The sequence below is a fragment of the Rhinolophus sinicus genome, chromosome 1 (genome assembly GCF_057876585.1).
Source record: "Rhinolophus sinicus isolate RSI-liver-muscle chromosome 1, RSI-T2T, whole genome shotgun sequence".
In the NCBI taxonomy this organism is placed as follows: domain Eukaryota; kingdom Metazoa; phylum Chordata; class Mammalia; order Chiroptera; family Rhinolophidae; genus Rhinolophus; species Rhinolophus sinicus.
This window is the reverse complement of record NC_142501.1, coordinates 62,006,737-62,023,651: the sequence shown is the minus strand read 5'-3', so window position 1 is coordinate 62,023,651 and position 16,915 is coordinate 62,006,737. Positions and strand designations below refer to the sequence as shown.

The following is a 16,915-nucleotide window of genomic DNA, read 5'->3' as shown; positions in this document are numbered from 1 at the left end:
TCCATCTCTAACTATTTTCGTAAAGAATCATCGTCATAAGTTCCGGAGCCTCGTCCATTTAAAGGTTTACTTAGATTTGGGAACCGGACGCTTTATTACTGAATGAAATAAAGCTTTAATAAAGGATATTACAGGAGAGCTTTAGGAAAAGGATCGTTTTACGAAGAGCATTCAGAAAAAGAACAGCTTCGAGAAACTAATGGTTTTCATTTCTTTCTGGATAGATGCCTCCCAAATCTTGCTAATAGTACGCGGTTTTTCTGCCCCACTGCTTTGCTGTCCCTTCCCCCTTTTGTTGCAAAAGGCCTGGTTCCTACCCAGAGGTGTTTTCCTTAGATTACTGATCTGCACTTGCTAGTGGGGAACGTGTTGTTTTCAGGTACTGCCTTTGCAAAGGAAAGTTTGAGATCCGTCACCCTATTTCTCCTAGAACTGCAGGCTGAGGTATCTAGTCTCCGCTTGAAAAGGAACTGCGGGCGCTTGCAGAGCCCCCGAGTAGACGCGACGTTTTCCCATTCAGTATTCCCGGTTCTGACCGAGTGTTAAACAATTGCCTGAAGCGTTTGGAATCAAATGTATAGTCACCACAGTGGCTAGCTAGCCTCTCTTTACTTGTGCTGGGTGAGTTTGGTTTGTGGCAATAAGACAGAAAATATCTTCCCTTTGTGAGTGTTAAATCCCCTCTTGATTTTTTTTCAGAATCGTTTTTTGAAAAAACAAAAACAAACCTCTGTGCAACCTTTACTCTGAAAAGTACCCCAAAGCAGTCAGTGTACAAAGAGTCCTTTACTTAGGACAGGATGAGTTTCAATAACTATTGACTGAATGATAATTATCTGGTTCCTGTCTTCCCCTACAAGATTGTTTGCGGCAGCAACACCTCTGACTGTTATCAATTAACACATTAAAACTGCTCTATTAGGCAATGTGGGTTAAGACAATGGAGTAATTAAGATTTCCGCGTAAAGTGCTAAATGGCAATAACGCAAAGGAGACTGAAAATACTCCTCAAGCAGAGGATTCAGATGATTTGTATTTACAGCCATTCTATGTTTCCACATATACTCTCAGACTGGTGAATCTTTTACAATTTCAGGTTTGGAAACTAAGAGCCTTAAAAATGATCAGACACAGCTTTTTGAGTCTTGCTTTTACTCGGGGTCCTGCTCCAAACCGTTTGGAGTGTACTTTTTCTTCTAATAAACTACTCTTTCACCACTTAAAAAAATAATAATAATAATAAATAATGATCAGACACATTAAATTTTAATTTTCTCTTCCTACTTTATTCTCTTCTGGATCTCATCCTGAGCCAATTGTTTGCATATTGACCTCTTTAGAGTCTAATTTTTAAAGCCATCAGTAGCCTTTGAAAGGCCATCTGTAACCATACTGGAGCTTATTATATTTTGATTTTTTAAAATTTTCAAGGAATAAAATGGGGTTGCATTATTTATAGATGTAATACTATGAAAGCAGTGTCACGCCAACTGAGAGCTTAGGCACCGTGACTTAAGAGGCAGAACACAGTTTTAGTGTGTTGCTTTTTATTGGGCAATTTTTGACATTAAAATCTTCATTTCTTGCCTTTAATAAAATTTTGTAGTTTAGGATGCTTAAACTTACATATTAATATATAGTGCTATGATATATGTCTCTTAAAGAAGAACCAGAAACCTTGACATTAAAGCAAACATCTATAATGCTACAAGTTGTGTTAAAGGGGAATCGGAGGTTTCTGGGTTTGTGTGATTTTGAATCTGAAAAATATTAGCTATTTTAACAATGACAAATTGGAGAATGAAGATTCATTGAGATGCCCATAGCTGTATGTCAAAAAAGATAGGTATTGCTTAGAGACTGCCTCATAGTATTTACTAACCACCAAGTTGTAAAATGTGATGACACAGCTGTAAACAGGTCTGTTTTTAGACATGGCTTCTTTTCCTTTTCAAAAATTTAAAAAGTGGTGAAACTTAGAGGGTGATAAAAGATTTCATAAAAATTATTTTGCATGTTATCAGAAAAATTTGATGGTCCTGGATCCAGTATCTTCAATATAGCATTTTAATAATGATCCTTTTACAATGTGTTTTTGAACATTGAATTGTTGAGGTGCGTTTTAGGGTTATGAATAGCATTTTAGGTTATGAATTGCCCTATACAGGTAGAGTAAGATGTGGGTCTCCAGCATTTTCCAGGCATTTCTTATTATGGGCCTTAATAAAAGGTAGTCAGATTCTGCCTAAGTTCAGCTGTGACTGCAAACTAACGAACATTTGCCTTTCTAATGCATGTTTTAAACTAAGAATGTTCTGAAGTGTCATCAGTTATTTCTAATCTATTTGAGAAGATGAAACAAACCAGAGTGCAAACAGTTCAGTGCCCCTGCTTTTACTTCTTTAGTATTTTATTAGGGATGCCTCATTAAGTCGCATTATTCTGCAGCTGTTTTGTTCATTAAAGATTCGAGTAAAAATGAAGAAATTTTCTGTGCGATGCAGTTTTGTTTTCTCGGTGACACACCACAAGTTAGTAAAATAAGCATCTAACATAGCCCCCTTTGATCTATGCCTGATATTTACAAATGTAATTCATCAACTTGTTATTAGTAGGGCTCCATCAAAACAAAGAGAAGAAACGGATTAACACAGATGCTGCTAGATATGAAGGCCAAACCAGCTAAGTCAACCTCATCTGGTCCACATACTTAGACAGTATTTCACATGATAAATCTTGCTCATGAAGCATTGATTTTTGTTTTTTAATGCCATGTAATGCAATGAATTTGCTGTTTTGTTAAAAAATTCTTTGGTTAACTTTATTTTGAACTACAGTACTTGGAGCATATTGAACTATACCACTGGAAGAGGAGGAATAATATTACAATGATTTACCATATTTCTTTTTAGAGAACAGTTTTATTATATATAGGTCTGGAGCACAGTCTGAAACGGGAGATGGAAAGGTGGGCCTAGCAAACAGAGACCTAGAAGTTTTTGTTCTTTTTTAGTTGTCATTGACCACTGGATTTATTGGGTAATTTTAAGGAAGTCTGATTCTATTCATTTGACACAGTGATTCAGTGTCCTTGTCAATGAAATATAACTAACGATTCTTGTCTTCTACTTCTTAACAGAAATTTTAAGAGGAATGGTTAGACTTACTAGAATGTGAAGAAAAGTAGGAGTTAAATACATTTCTCTACAATGCCTATCTAATCTTGTATCTATACATATATATGCACATGCATCCATTGATGCAAATGCTTTTAATGGCACCCATGTAAAATACTGGTTTTGTATTGAAGGGGGCAAGAACAACTGTTTAAAAATGTCTACATTTTTGCCCCTATTTTACATGATTTGACCTACAGCAACTGTATCCGTGGTTTAACAAGGTCATTTGTAATTGAGTTTTACTGTTTGAGCTGTTACATGCAGTATATTTTTCTCTTTAGTTTTTCTTTTGGAGGTATTTTATTTGTTGGGCTACACATGCAAAAAAAAAATCAATTTGTCTTCTATGTAGGGGCGTTTTGGATTTGTTTATTGACACTATGACTGGGAATTTCAACACATTTTAGTGTGTTGTCTAAAGTGTGTCTGTATGCTGCCTTTATTAAATATGCGCCTTCACAGTAAAAACATAAACCATGGGTTATGTCAGAACATGCTAATCTGGTTTACAAATGGTATCTACAAATTTTCCAGAAGCATATTGATAGTCTATTCCAAATTTATGTTAGATTTCCAAAACCCACCCACTTCCAATGTGTATACCACATGTATATGTTGGATTTCATCCTGTGCTATAATGACATTGGAAAATATAAGACTTTCAGGTTATTTGGGATTCAGATGAACAGTGAATATATTAGCTATAGGGAAAACATTCCATTTTGTTCACAGTGATCCATATGGAGTATGAGAGACAACTAAGGAATCAGAGCTTATAGCTTATGGCTTTTATTAGATAAATCTCTTTTAATCACTTCCTTCAGTCTCCTAAATTACTCCATAGTAGCTGTAACTATTTCATGATTTCCCCTGAATGGCCAGTTAGTAAAGGTACATCTCCTTTTCCCTAGCAGTCGCACAAGAATAGTCATTAAATTATATTTATATTGCTTCTTTTATACAGTAGATTTTTGAAACTCTTTACAGAGAGATTGGATAACGTGATAATGTTGCATTCTTAACAATTATGGGGGTAGGCTGAACTTAGTACTTTGACAAAATGGGGACAAGCAGCCGTACAAGTCTCCTTTGCTCTTTTATCTCCTGGTTCTATTCTAAAGCTAATTCTTCACATAAGCCTGGAGAGTGCAAAGTAGCTTTTGATGAATGCAAGATTTGTTTTACTAAATATTGATATGTTTCTTTTTCTTTTCTGCTATGAACCAGTCAGTGTATAGTTGCATGCATGGGAATGGGTGACTGCGTTGACCTTTAAAGGTCATTCAAATATTCGAAACCTTTCAATTTACAGTGTTAATTGCCTATGGCCTCCTGTTGCTTCATTTGGAGCTTTCTGTTGAGTTTACTAATACAGAATAACACTTTAGCTTTCTGTTGTGGATTAGGCAGCTCTTTATAAGCATGTTTATGAAGGTGTCCATAGTAGGCACTATAACAGATGATTTTTGGAAAAGTGTATTTGTGATTTGGAATTAAAGTTTTCAAGCCAGAATAGCCTGGGCTAGGAGGAGACAGATTCTGGTATAAAAAAAAAATCATCATTCAAAATTATTATATGTAAAAACTGTGCACAGCTTTATTTGATTCTGGCGGAGTTTTTCTTTTTCAATGTCCTTGGAGATTCCAATGAGAATTCTACTTAAATATTGGGGGAAGGAAATAGGCTTACTCTCTTCAGCTCTATTTTGAAAAAGACCATCTATATAAGAAAAGCGAGATGTGTTATTTGTTCCAGTCTTTCTCATAGCTTCATATTCTTTGTCTTTATGGCTCGGAGTAAGCAAAAGTAGGGAACTGAAAAAGGGTTATGTGGTCATAGGGATCTTAATAACAAAACCTCAACCTAGTAATAGGATGCAGAAACTTAGAGTGTATCCTTTGAGAGAGCAGTTTTTCTACAGCTCTAAAACCTGGTCTCTTTGAACAACAGAGCTTTATGTACCAGGGTAGGGAATTTGTGACTGCTCAGATCAGTCAAGTATTCAGAAATGGCTAATAAATGTCATTTGAGGAAAACAACATATACACTTATATTTTCACTTGTATTAGTTTATGGAGAGTTGCAAATTCATTTAAGGTGGACAAAACTGGTTGTTGTTTTCATTTCTTTCTTAATTTTACCTTGTTATAGGTGTATGGTGAATGGCATACTGAAATTTGTTGGTGCTGGAGAGTTCAGTAAATTCCTTTTTAGAATGGCTGTCGGACGTATTAGTATCAGTCACCTGGTCCTGCTTTTGTTTGTATTTTCTCCAGAAAGATGAGTTGACTTGAGTGAAACGGCTCTAACTTTAGTTCCTTTATGGGGTGTAAGGAGAAAGGAGGTAGATGATCTACCATTCAGTCGTGCAATCCACAGGCTAAGGGCAGAGCGAAAGGGCATTGCAAGCTCATACTCCATAAAACCATTTTGAGCAGTTTTAAATTCAAGGAAAACTTTTTAACCTATTTTTTTCAGCTTTAGTTCTTGAAATATTATATCATAGTAGTTTCCTGCTAAGATACATATTTAGCATTACTGCAAACACCATATAGATTGTTGGCGTGTTTATATAAATATACCAGAATTGGGTCAAAATTAGACGTTGCTCTTTGAAAATACATTTGCTAGTCACACCATTTGTTGAGTGGTGAAACTTCATGGGCTTGCATTTTGGATGGATAAAGTTTGAAAATGATTATTATAAAACCAATGTGGTGCAGTGGCTAGAGCTCTGCTTTTGTAGCTCTACCAATAAATAACAATGTAACCACAAGAAAATCATTTTATTTCTCTGTGCCTCAGTTTCTCAGCAGTATATTTTTCGGTCAAGTTTTCAAGACAATTAAAAATCTAGTTTTCTGTTTTCCCTGTGTTCAGACCTACTAAGCATCATGCAGTGGGAGGTATAGGAATAGCATTGCAGGACACCCCTTTTAGTTAGGATCTAGCCCATAGTTACTGGCACATCAATGCTTTTTCAATAGGTTGTCTGTAAATGTTGCCCAGCTTTGTAAGATTGCGATGGTGATGATGATTATGGTGATGAGTAAAGACTATATACATGGGGATGTAAAATTGAATTGATTAAATCTATAATTTAGTTTAGCCATTTTGCCTACTTTGCATGATGCTGTTTTATGGCAAAACAAGTTGTTTTGCTAGGCCATGAGTCTTAGGCTCGTTAGGGTTACATGCCTTTTCTCTATTGCCAGTTTTCACAGTCACTGAAATAAAATGGTTTTGTTGATCCACCCAAGTAGAACTAGGCTAGCAAATGAATAATCTTCATATACCTGTTGATAATTAAATACATTCATTCAAAATCTGTGTATGAATTTTTGAGCATTTATAATTCTTGGAATAGTTCATTCATTTATTCAATAAATATTTATTGAGCACTTGCTAGGTGCTTGGGGTGTCTCAGTAAACAGAAAAGACAAAGACACCTGTCCTCATAGGGTTTACCATTTTGGTATATTACTTGAAGTTTTGAAATGAATCAGGAGGAATGGTTCAAGAATGTATTGTGCTGTGTCTACTCTTGCTACTAATTCTTGTTTATTACTAAAGTACAGTTCTGAAAAGAAATAGTTAAAATAGTTAAAATGTCAGAGTTGGAATGAGTTGTGTAGAAAAATAGCATAGTATATATTTAAGGTGAGGGAGTATGTAATTCAGTGGGTTGATTCCAGCTTACAAGGTCCATGATCAAACTGAGGGTGACACAAACAGTAGCTCCTTTTCCTGAATTACACATATGAAAGAATAATTTCACATAGGCTGAATGCCTTGAGAGCAGTGACGTGATGCTCCCTAGAGCCTCTTTAAAGGGTCGCAAATGCAAACACCTGTAGAGGTCAGGCTGGGAAGTGAATATGAGAAGCAGACCAAATGGAAGATGACAAATGGCAACTGACACTCAGCCTCAGCTAATGTTGGGGAGGCCATAAGGAGTGGTGGAGCTTCCGGCCAGCATCGAAGTGGGACAGCTTGAGCCTTGGCTCCACTTGATGCCATGCTAGAACGTGGGTCTGGTGTTGCCAGATTTTATCATTTATAGAGGAGAACTTAGGTGTGCAGATTTTCTGATGTGTAAGTTCAAGATTTATAAATATGGTATTGAATTGAAAGTTGAAATAGTGTGTGGTCCAACAGACATATCTGTAGGCCATATACAGGCTAAGGGGCGTGAGCATGTCACTGTTGACGGAAGGATATGTGAGGACAGCTAGTTAGAGAGATAGGGGTATGCCTGCCCTCTTATCATTTCTAACCATAATCTTACAACCCCATTGGTATCTGGAGTCAGAGTGGTTGCCAGTAAATGGCTCAGCTGGAGCAGCTGAACGGTAACAAGGAGTGGCTTCATCTCCTCTGTTTAGTTTTCTTCCTATTGACTCATTGTGCAGTTGATGTTGAACTTACCTTGAAGTTGGTGGCATCTTGTAAGGTTTAAGAGATATGCTGGGAATTCAGAAGTTTAAATTTATTCCAAATATTTGGAATGGGCTGTATAGTTCTATAAGGCCTTATTCCTTTAGACCAGTGCTTCTTAAACTTCCACATGCACACAAATCATCTGGGGGAATTTTGCTAAAATACAGGTTCTGGAGTGGGGTCTGAGATCCTGCATTTCTAACGTGCTCCCAAGAGAAGCTAATGCTCTTGACCCGTGGACTACAGTTTGAGTCTCAAGGCTTTAGAGAGCTTTTTTACCACTGAATTTCATTCCGTGCATGTGGAAAGATGGGAGGCCTCCAACTCTTAATGTCTCTGACAGGTTTCTCCCTGTGGTTAGCAGCCCAAACCTGTCCACTGACTGCAAACACTTTTCTCAAAGTCTCTTTAATCTGAGTACAGAATTTATAAGCATTTTGCTTATTTTTCTATTGTTCTATTTCGAGGACGTATTCTTACTCCAAACCATTAATCAGAAATTGTCTGTTCTTCACATATTAATGCAAGTTTGATTTACTTCCTACCATTTGAAGACGTAAGTTTATTTATTTTGTAACCAAGGCATTATATTATACATGGATATATAATCTTATACAGCGCCAGTTTTAGCTTCCTAAATCATTTTTGGAATTTCAGCAGTAGTTGCCTCCTTTTAGGACTTCAAAATTTTGGCCGCCATGTCTAGATTTTTATTCCACTTAAGTAGTTTTTATGAGTAGGTAGGAGGATAGACTTGAAAAAAGACGTGTGTTTATTGGGTTTACAGCTTTAAACTGAATATATCTTCTTCTTTTTTTTTGGTCCGCTAATCCTAAATACCTTTCCAAATGTGGTCTCTTTAAGATTGAAGACATAATAACATTATTTAGGGAATTTTAATTCTTTATGTATTATTAGCATTCCCCCCCCCCCCCCCAAGCCAGTTTTACTAATAACAAGTGTCATAGCTAGGTTTGTGACTCTGGTCTACTCCGGTGTGACCTGGGCCTCATGTCACAAGCTCAGGTCACTAAGTGAAATATTTTGTCAGTTTTATCAATGCCTTGGAAATTCTTATGTTTCTTATGCTGGCATGTTATAAATGAGATTAGATTCAGACATGTCAGTCTGAGGGAGTGAAGCAATTTGTTTTCTTGCAAGTTGTATGATTAATATAGTTTGCAATAGTCATACTATTAAAGCTCTCTCAATTTCTTTCTTTTAAGTGCTTAGAAATGTCTATGGTATTAGAATAGTTTTGTTCATAGCTGAATAATGGTATGGATTCACTTTACTAAGTCTGTTACACTGTAAACTCTATGAAGAAGAACCATATGTATCATGTTTCTATCAATTCCCAGCTCTTAGCCTAGTGTCTAGAACATAATAGGTACTTAATAAATTTAATGGGAAGATGATCAAGAGTTGATATTGATAAAATGTCTTTTTGCATATTTCTTCAATGTGTCAAGAAGCATTCTGTGAAGCATTGTCACTTGTTCTAATTGAGTGTGGTGTGTGTGTGTGTGTGTGTGAGAGAGAGAGAGAGAGAGAGAGAGAGAGAGAGAGAGAGAGAGAGAGAGAGAGAGAGAGAGAGAGGCAGAGAGAATTTATTGGAGAGAGGAGAAAGAGGAAGAGAGAGGGAGAGAGAAAGAGAGGGCTGAGAGGCTATTTATTTTTACCTACACCTGACAGGTATTTTTAGCGTTAAAAAATACTTACATTCTAAGCAAAACATCAAGGACAGATATAAAATAAGCATACTGACTGATATTTCCATTCTTTTCACAATTTATTGTAACCTGGAGGTTTAGAGACTACATATGCTTGTGAGTCTCCTGTTGTATAAATAAATATTTGTCAATGTCAAATTTAAGTGTTGTTAATCACATATGAAATATATTTTGATTGCTCTTGTCAGTGACTTGACTCATCATTCATTAGGGAATTTAAAACCATTTATTCTTATCTACATAATTACCATTTTCATAATTTATTATGAATCAGATTTGCTTTTTTCACCTTCAGGAAAACTTTTGACTGTGAAACCATTGTTCTTGGCTTCAATGATATTGAAAATTATTGGTATTCTAATTTTAAATGCTGTTTAGTACAGATAATGGGCATTTAAGTATTTATTGATTTTATTTTAGTCCTTCTGGATCAAGTAAAGCTTTTAAGTGCTTGCTGCCATAGAAGATTTTACAAAATTAAAACTTTGACTATATTTGATTATTAAGGGAACCCATGTGTATTATAAAACAAACAAACAAAAAATCAACTAAATCATTAAAAACTTAAAAGAATTTTTGCATTGCCTTTATTTTAAAAGATTGCACTAAACTATATTATATATTAGCATCCCAATATGCCTAAAAAGTTTCTCAAAACCCTGAATATGATGTCTTCACTCTTTGAAGTATAAAACATACTTTTGGAACTCTTCAATTAGTCAGAAGACAAGCTTTGAGCTGAATGGACCTGTTTTTTTCCCCGTATTGTCCAGAAAAACTGAGTATAATGAAGATCTAAGGTTATTGAGCTACGGCTACTGTGGAACTTATTGAAAAACATAGATCTATTTTTCTTCCCCAACTCAATCCCAAATATGAGACTAATGAAAAATTTATAGACTGTATACTACTAAAAGATTTTCAAAATCAATCAGAATTAAAATTGTATACTGGTGAATTTTACCTTGGGGCAAAATTGTTATACATCTAGAAAGACTGGGTACGCTATGGTTTTCCTTGCCTAGTATCTTTTCCCAGCAGCTGATTACATCTAGTCTTTAAAGTGGACTTCAAGGTTTGTGGCTAATACTTCACTTTGTATTTTGTGAAATCTGCCACAAGTTCATTGGGTATATGGTATGGCAGACTGGAGTGCAATGAAGGAAAAAAGCAGATTGAAAAGCTGGCAGTTAGAGATTGAGAAGGTTAGCATTTTGTAGGATATAAATGGGAAGAGGAATTAGATAGGAGGCCAGATGGAGTGAAAGGGAGAAAATAGAGGTCAGGAAGGAAGTTTGTTCTAACTAGCATTTTCATACAAAGAGGAAATCCTTGACCTTTGAGAGAGGTAAGAAGTTAGACAAAGAATAAATCCATTGTAGTTCTCGGGGAACAAAGAGATAAAATGGCAACAAACTGAAGCAAGACTATAGAGGAAAGAAAAATGCCTGGTGCCAAACCAGAATTTCCCCTTGGTCTTGTGAAAATTCTATCCAGGAATGAGAAATTTTTGTCAAGGCTTTTTACCAAACTAAAAGTCAGAAAGAATGTTACTGAACCGTTTTGTCATTGGTTTTCTCATTGGTAAATTGGATTTAATGATTACTTAGATCCTTCCAAGCTCTCCAAGTCAATGATGACCATGGGTCATCCTTCTATGCTTCCATTCTGTCACATTAACATATCTCCAACACTGCACTTTCTCTCTGCTGCTTCCCTATACTGCGAAATTCTTGAGGTCAAGGAATGTGTCTTACTTCACCTTGTACCACCCAAGCCTAACCTAGGACATTTTCAGGCATTTAATTAAGCATTTAATTAATTGATCTTTAATTTTTTTATTCTAAAATTCTAAATTATTTAAATCTTTTATTTCTATACTAAACAGAATGTGTTCCAGAGGCATACATAATAACTATATTTGCACAGTGCTGTATTATTTACAAAAATGCTCTTATGCCTATGATTTCATTTGACACTATAAAATGACTGCGGTTTAAGGCGGAGGGCTATCTTCAAGTTCAGGTGAGAAAACTCTGGTAGAGAGTGGTTAGAAATTAGACAACCAGGGAGCGCCAAGAGGCTGGTTTGAATTTAGAGCCTATTTGCTGAGAGACAATTTTCCATGGGTCTGTCAAGACAGTAACTGCCCTTTTGTTCCATAATATCTTTTAAAGGATGTTTAAAAAGTGAACAGCCTTGGAAGATACTGTGTCCAACATAATAAAAATAATGTCTTCCTCTAGGGCAAAGGGCAGGCATGTTTTTAGCCTATTATAAAATATTTGGGTTCATTAAGCTCAAGGTTCCACAAACCAATGAGTGTGCAATATCCACATAGATGCCTTTGTGTCACACCTGTGGGACATGGGGGCAGAGGGAACCTCCTGAAATGTGATGTTCATGCTGCTTGCTATGCAATGAGTACTCAAGACCTCTGTCTCTGACCCAGGAGTCTCTTTTGCCAGCATCCATAAAATATGGTAGGCTAACTTGTAAGCAAGTAGGGTAAAAAATCTCAGACCGTTTCCAGTTCTTGATAGTGTATCTTTCTGTCACATCAAATGAAGTCTCTTTTTCTTTGCCTAGTTTATGTCCGTTTTTGTAGCTGCCCTAAGTAAAGTTGTAACAAAAATGAGTGACCTATTTAATAGAACGCTGCCAGGCTTTTCCTGTTCCCCCACTGGAGTTCCTCCAGAGGCCCATCCTCCTCTGATATTTAGAAAGATGCTTTGGTGGCACTGTAGAGGATAGTTTCCTTGGCGGACAGGAAAGGAAGCCAGGGAGACCAACTAGAGAGCTACTGTAGTGATTCTGCTGAGAACTGGCAAGAGTTTGAAGAAAAGAGTTGGAAGAAGGGAGGAAAAGAAGACACAATTTAGAGGTGGGAGATGGAGCAAACTGGTCTTGGAGATTGGCTATGTGGGAGAGGGAGAGAAAAGAGGCAAGAATAGGTCCTGGCTTAGGTGACTGGTATTGTTTATATAGTAAGATTCCTCAAACTACTGTAGTCTATCTAGATAAAGACAATAGGTTTAATTTTAAGCATTTTGAGTCTGAGATGCCCTTGGGATACCCAAGAGGAAATCTAAGTAAATAGTGGTAAATTTTAGTCTGGAGTTTAAGACAAAATTATGGGTTAGAGATAGAGGTTGGGAGTCATCAGCGTACATGTAGCAGTGTACATGAAACCTCTAACTGGATGAGATCTCCAGAAGAGTGTTTAAAAAACACCAAGGAGAGAGCCGTGGGGAACAAGACCATATATAAAAGAATCTCAGCTCTTTTAAATGTCAGCAGGAAGAGTCACCTTTCTCTGTGTTAGTCTCTCTCTGGGTTTTTACCCAGTTTACAGCAACTTGGCCTACATGGAGTCCACCTTTCCGGCAGTGATCTGCTGCCTAGAAAAGCTGATGATAGCAGGAAGAGAGAGCAATGAAGGAAAGTGGGGAGCATGCCTAGAGTTCTCCATTTCCATTTCCACTCTGCTACCCCCTGAATATCATTATGTCCCAAGGCTGTCCCCCTGCATAGCTGTCACGAATAAGAACATGTGAGGGGATGGAGATTTTTCCCTGTGGTCTTTATTCTCTATGGAGATCTATAGACATTTAAAAAATTGAAAACTTGAGCGTATACAGTGTGTCTGCCACTGTGGTAAACACTTTACATGAATTATCTCATTTAATCCACACAGTAATTTCAGAGGAAGGTATTATTATTATCACTATTTTAGAAACAAGTGACTTGACCGAGGACACAGCTTATAAGAAGTGGAGGTAAGTCTTGAATCACACACCCTGCCTTCAGAGCTGAGTTTTAACCATACAGTACTGCATCTCAATCACACTTTTTGAAAAATGAGACTCATTCTGCTTAGTAGAATACTGGTTAGAGAATTATCTTGGTTCAAATTATTTATATCTAGACATCCTAAATCTGTCTTATTTCTTTAAGTTTAGAATTATATCATTAAAATTACACTGTAACATTCATAGCATTCTTTGAAAATGTCACAGATTTCCCATAAACGGCTTTCTATGACTGTCTTATTTCATTTGATGAAAAATTTTAAATAATGAGATATAAAACTAGCATTCAAGAAAATCTGAAAAATTTATATACTCATGTATTTATTCCTTTGAATTGAAAACCAAAACAAAACAACAACTCCAACTTCTAACCAAATGTGAGCTAAAGTGTGTCTTTTTCTGGAATTTAAATTCAGGCTGAAATATTCCGTTACATTTATCTTACAAAAAATCTCTCTTGTGCTCTTTGCTGTGTAAGAAATGGAAATCTTGGGGGCAGGGTGGGAATAGCCTATGCAGCAGCCCTGTTTGCAGACCTCAGTTGCATTTGTAGAACATCGATATAAGACTAATTAGATGCTAAATGCTTGGTGAGTATTGAGCAGTGCAATCTTCTAATTTTCTGATTAATGACGAAGCTTCATGAAAACATTAATTATATTGAAAGAATTCAGACAATTCCTTTTGAGTAAACAGAAAATATATCTGTAAATGGACATTTTCCCTAATAATATTATAATACAGGCAACAGTCTATGGTAATAAGAATAGTATGTTCCTATTCTTGAATGTTATGGATGTTTTTAATATGATGACAACATCAGAGGAGGAATACTGTGTTATAGTTGTCTTTTCTTTTGACTCTGTCTTTAGAACTCAATGTTGGAAAAGAATGGGAACAGATTGATCTCTTTTTATTAATGATAGGTATAAATGCAATAAGTGGTGTGTGTGTGTGTGTGTGTGTGTGTGTGTGTGTGTATGTCTGTATGTGTATTTTCAGAATATATAATACATATTATATGCTCTTTGTATACTTGATTCACTTCTTTGGTCTGAATTATAGTTGTTGATTACAGAATGGAATAGTAATTGGTGATAATTTGTCTTAATTATCAGTAAGTTAAGTATCACTATAGATTGTGCTCTAAAATTATAAATAGAAACAAAACTTTCTAGCTGGGGCTAAGAGACAGGTCCTTGTGAAGAATAAGGTTTAAAATCATAACAAACAGAATGTAACTCCATTTGATGAGCCACTTTGTCGAAGATGACAGGGCAGCTTTTTGTTTGTTTTTTGTTTTTAAACGACTGGGGATATGGCAAAATGAAAATGTGGTATAAGAAGAGCTTATTGTAAATACACAGTAACTAAAAAAGAAGAAAAATGTGAAGTTTGAAGAAATGATATAATCAGAGTAGTGAGTAGGCATTTCAGATATTTTCCTTTACACATTTATAATAACATTTACACGTGATTCCCCCTCCCCTCCCAATAATCTTATAGTTTTAAGCCAGGAAAAAACTTAGCAGTATTTAGAATCTGAGAGCCTCACTTTATAAATGATGTCCCAAGGGCCAGAAAAGTAGCCAGATTTGCTGAAGGGCACAGAAATTGTGGCAGACCCAAGTCTGGAACCCATGTTTCCTGACTTTCCAATGGGATATTTTCACTACAAATAATCTTTGTCACCTTTTCATAGAATCAAAGTTCTGGGAATTTGAGAGGCACCTAATCTATCTTGCTTTCTTACACTGATTTAGAAAGTTACATGAATATTGATCCAATTAAGGGGAAAAATCCACAGAGAAAGGAATGCTAAAATTTCATTCAATAATTTATTCTAGAGTTTAAAACTCTGTTTGTCAATACACATTTAGCCATTATTTATGGAGCACCTACTATGTGTCAGACACTGTGCTATATGCTGCAGATACTTGATAAGTAAAGCAGAGAGTGTCCCTGGAGTTTATAATCTAATGAGAGAACAGCCAATAAACAAAATGTATTTCTGAATGTACATACACGCAAAAATATTTGCAGATTAGGTTAAGTACTATGTCAGAATATTTATCTTAGGTTAAGTACTATGTCAGAATATTTATCTTCAGATATTTAGAAAACAGTGTTGTGCTGTGTTTCCCTGAAAATAAGACCGGGTATTATATTAGGTTTTGCTCCAAAAGACGCATTAGGGCTTATGTTCAGGGGATGTCCTCCTGAAAAATCATGCTAGGGCTTATTTTTCAGTTAGGTCTTATTTTTGGGGAAACACGGCATCAGTGGACAGACGTACAAGGATAAAGATTTTGATTCAAAATGAGAGTAAACTTGCAATATTTAGAGCTGTCCAAAGATTAAGAGTTTTAGAAAGTGGTAGATTTCTAACACTAGGAGTGTTCATGAAAGTACAACTGGACAGCTCACAGGAGAGTATGATTTTGGGGGCATTCAGACATTAGATGGACCCTTTATTGGTGTCTTTCTTTTAACTTCCTTATGGGTAAATTAAATTCTTTCTTTTAATTTCTTTATGGCTAATTCCAGAGGATTTTATGTAGCCTTCATTTTATTTGATTTCTCTGACATTTCATCTAGGTGACCATTCCCTTCTTTTCCAACTCCACTCTATTCCCCCACAGGCTTATTAAACAGTATTTATGGTTGTCTTTGTACTTCTATGATATTTGCTTAGAGCCTCTTTGGCTGGCTTTTCTTCCTCATCCTTTCCTTGAAATAGTGATGTTCCCCAATACTCTGTTCCTGGCATCTCTCTCTTATCAACAAATTTACATTTCCTTGATGGACTCATTGACTCTCATTACTTAACTAGTGCCTATGTGTCGATGATTTCCAAATCTGAGTTTCCTCGTAAGACCTTTTCAGTCTGAATGTCCAACTGTATACTAGGTCTCTCCATCTGGATGTCTCAGAGGAATCAAACTCAACATGTCTTAGATGGAACTCATTCTCAACTCCCTCAATATTCTTCTCCCTCTGTTTTCCTTTGTCATCAAATAATATTTAAATCTGTCCAAAGACAAAGTTGCTTCAGAAAGTGGTGAATTTTCAACCCTGGAAGTTGTTGTGGATCCTTACCATTCACCAAGTCATCTTGATCAGAAACTCAGACACAGGTTTAAAAGACACTGGTCTGGGACACAATCCATGACACGTGGGAGATACTTAATAACTGGATCACAAATGAATGGATGATGTTAATGATTGATACTGGTACCACTTTTTTTTTTTTTCTTCTGCTCTCAACGGAGATTAAACTGTTTGAATAAGGAAGGTTGTGGAATAACCTTTTCCACATATTTTCAATTAAGAATGTCTTAAAGGGAAATTGATGAAGACACCCTTCAAGGTCTTTTCCAGTTAGTCAATCTCCTTTTATCCTGTGAATGTAGAGGACATGAGACTAACATTTACTGAGTACCCTACATCAGGCCATGTCCTAAATTAGGAACCTTCATATATACTGTATATTAGTTCATATATTCCTCACTGACCCAAGGGCCCAAGGGATTAGTATCAATATCTGCATCCTCATTTTATAACTAAATAGTTGAAAGTCTAAGAGGTTAGGAATTCTGCTGAAGGCCACGAAGCTTATTAGGTGACTAAACTTGAATTTGAACCCAGGATATATGAATTTAAAGGCAAAGGCTTTCTCCAGTTTCCATTTATATTCTGTTTGTATTTTCAACTTACCAAGGTCACTGGCATATTAATTCTATCTTTATA

At 36.0% G+C, this 16,915-nt stretch overlaps 1 protein-coding gene across 2 annotated transcripts in view; it reads left to right on the top strand.

Annotated features, from left to right (window-relative positions):
• Positions 1-16,915, top strand: part of TAFA2 (TAFA chemokine like family member 2) — a 396,027-nt gene that overhangs the window by 1,979 nt on the left and 377,133 nt on the right. The window lies entirely within an intron of this gene.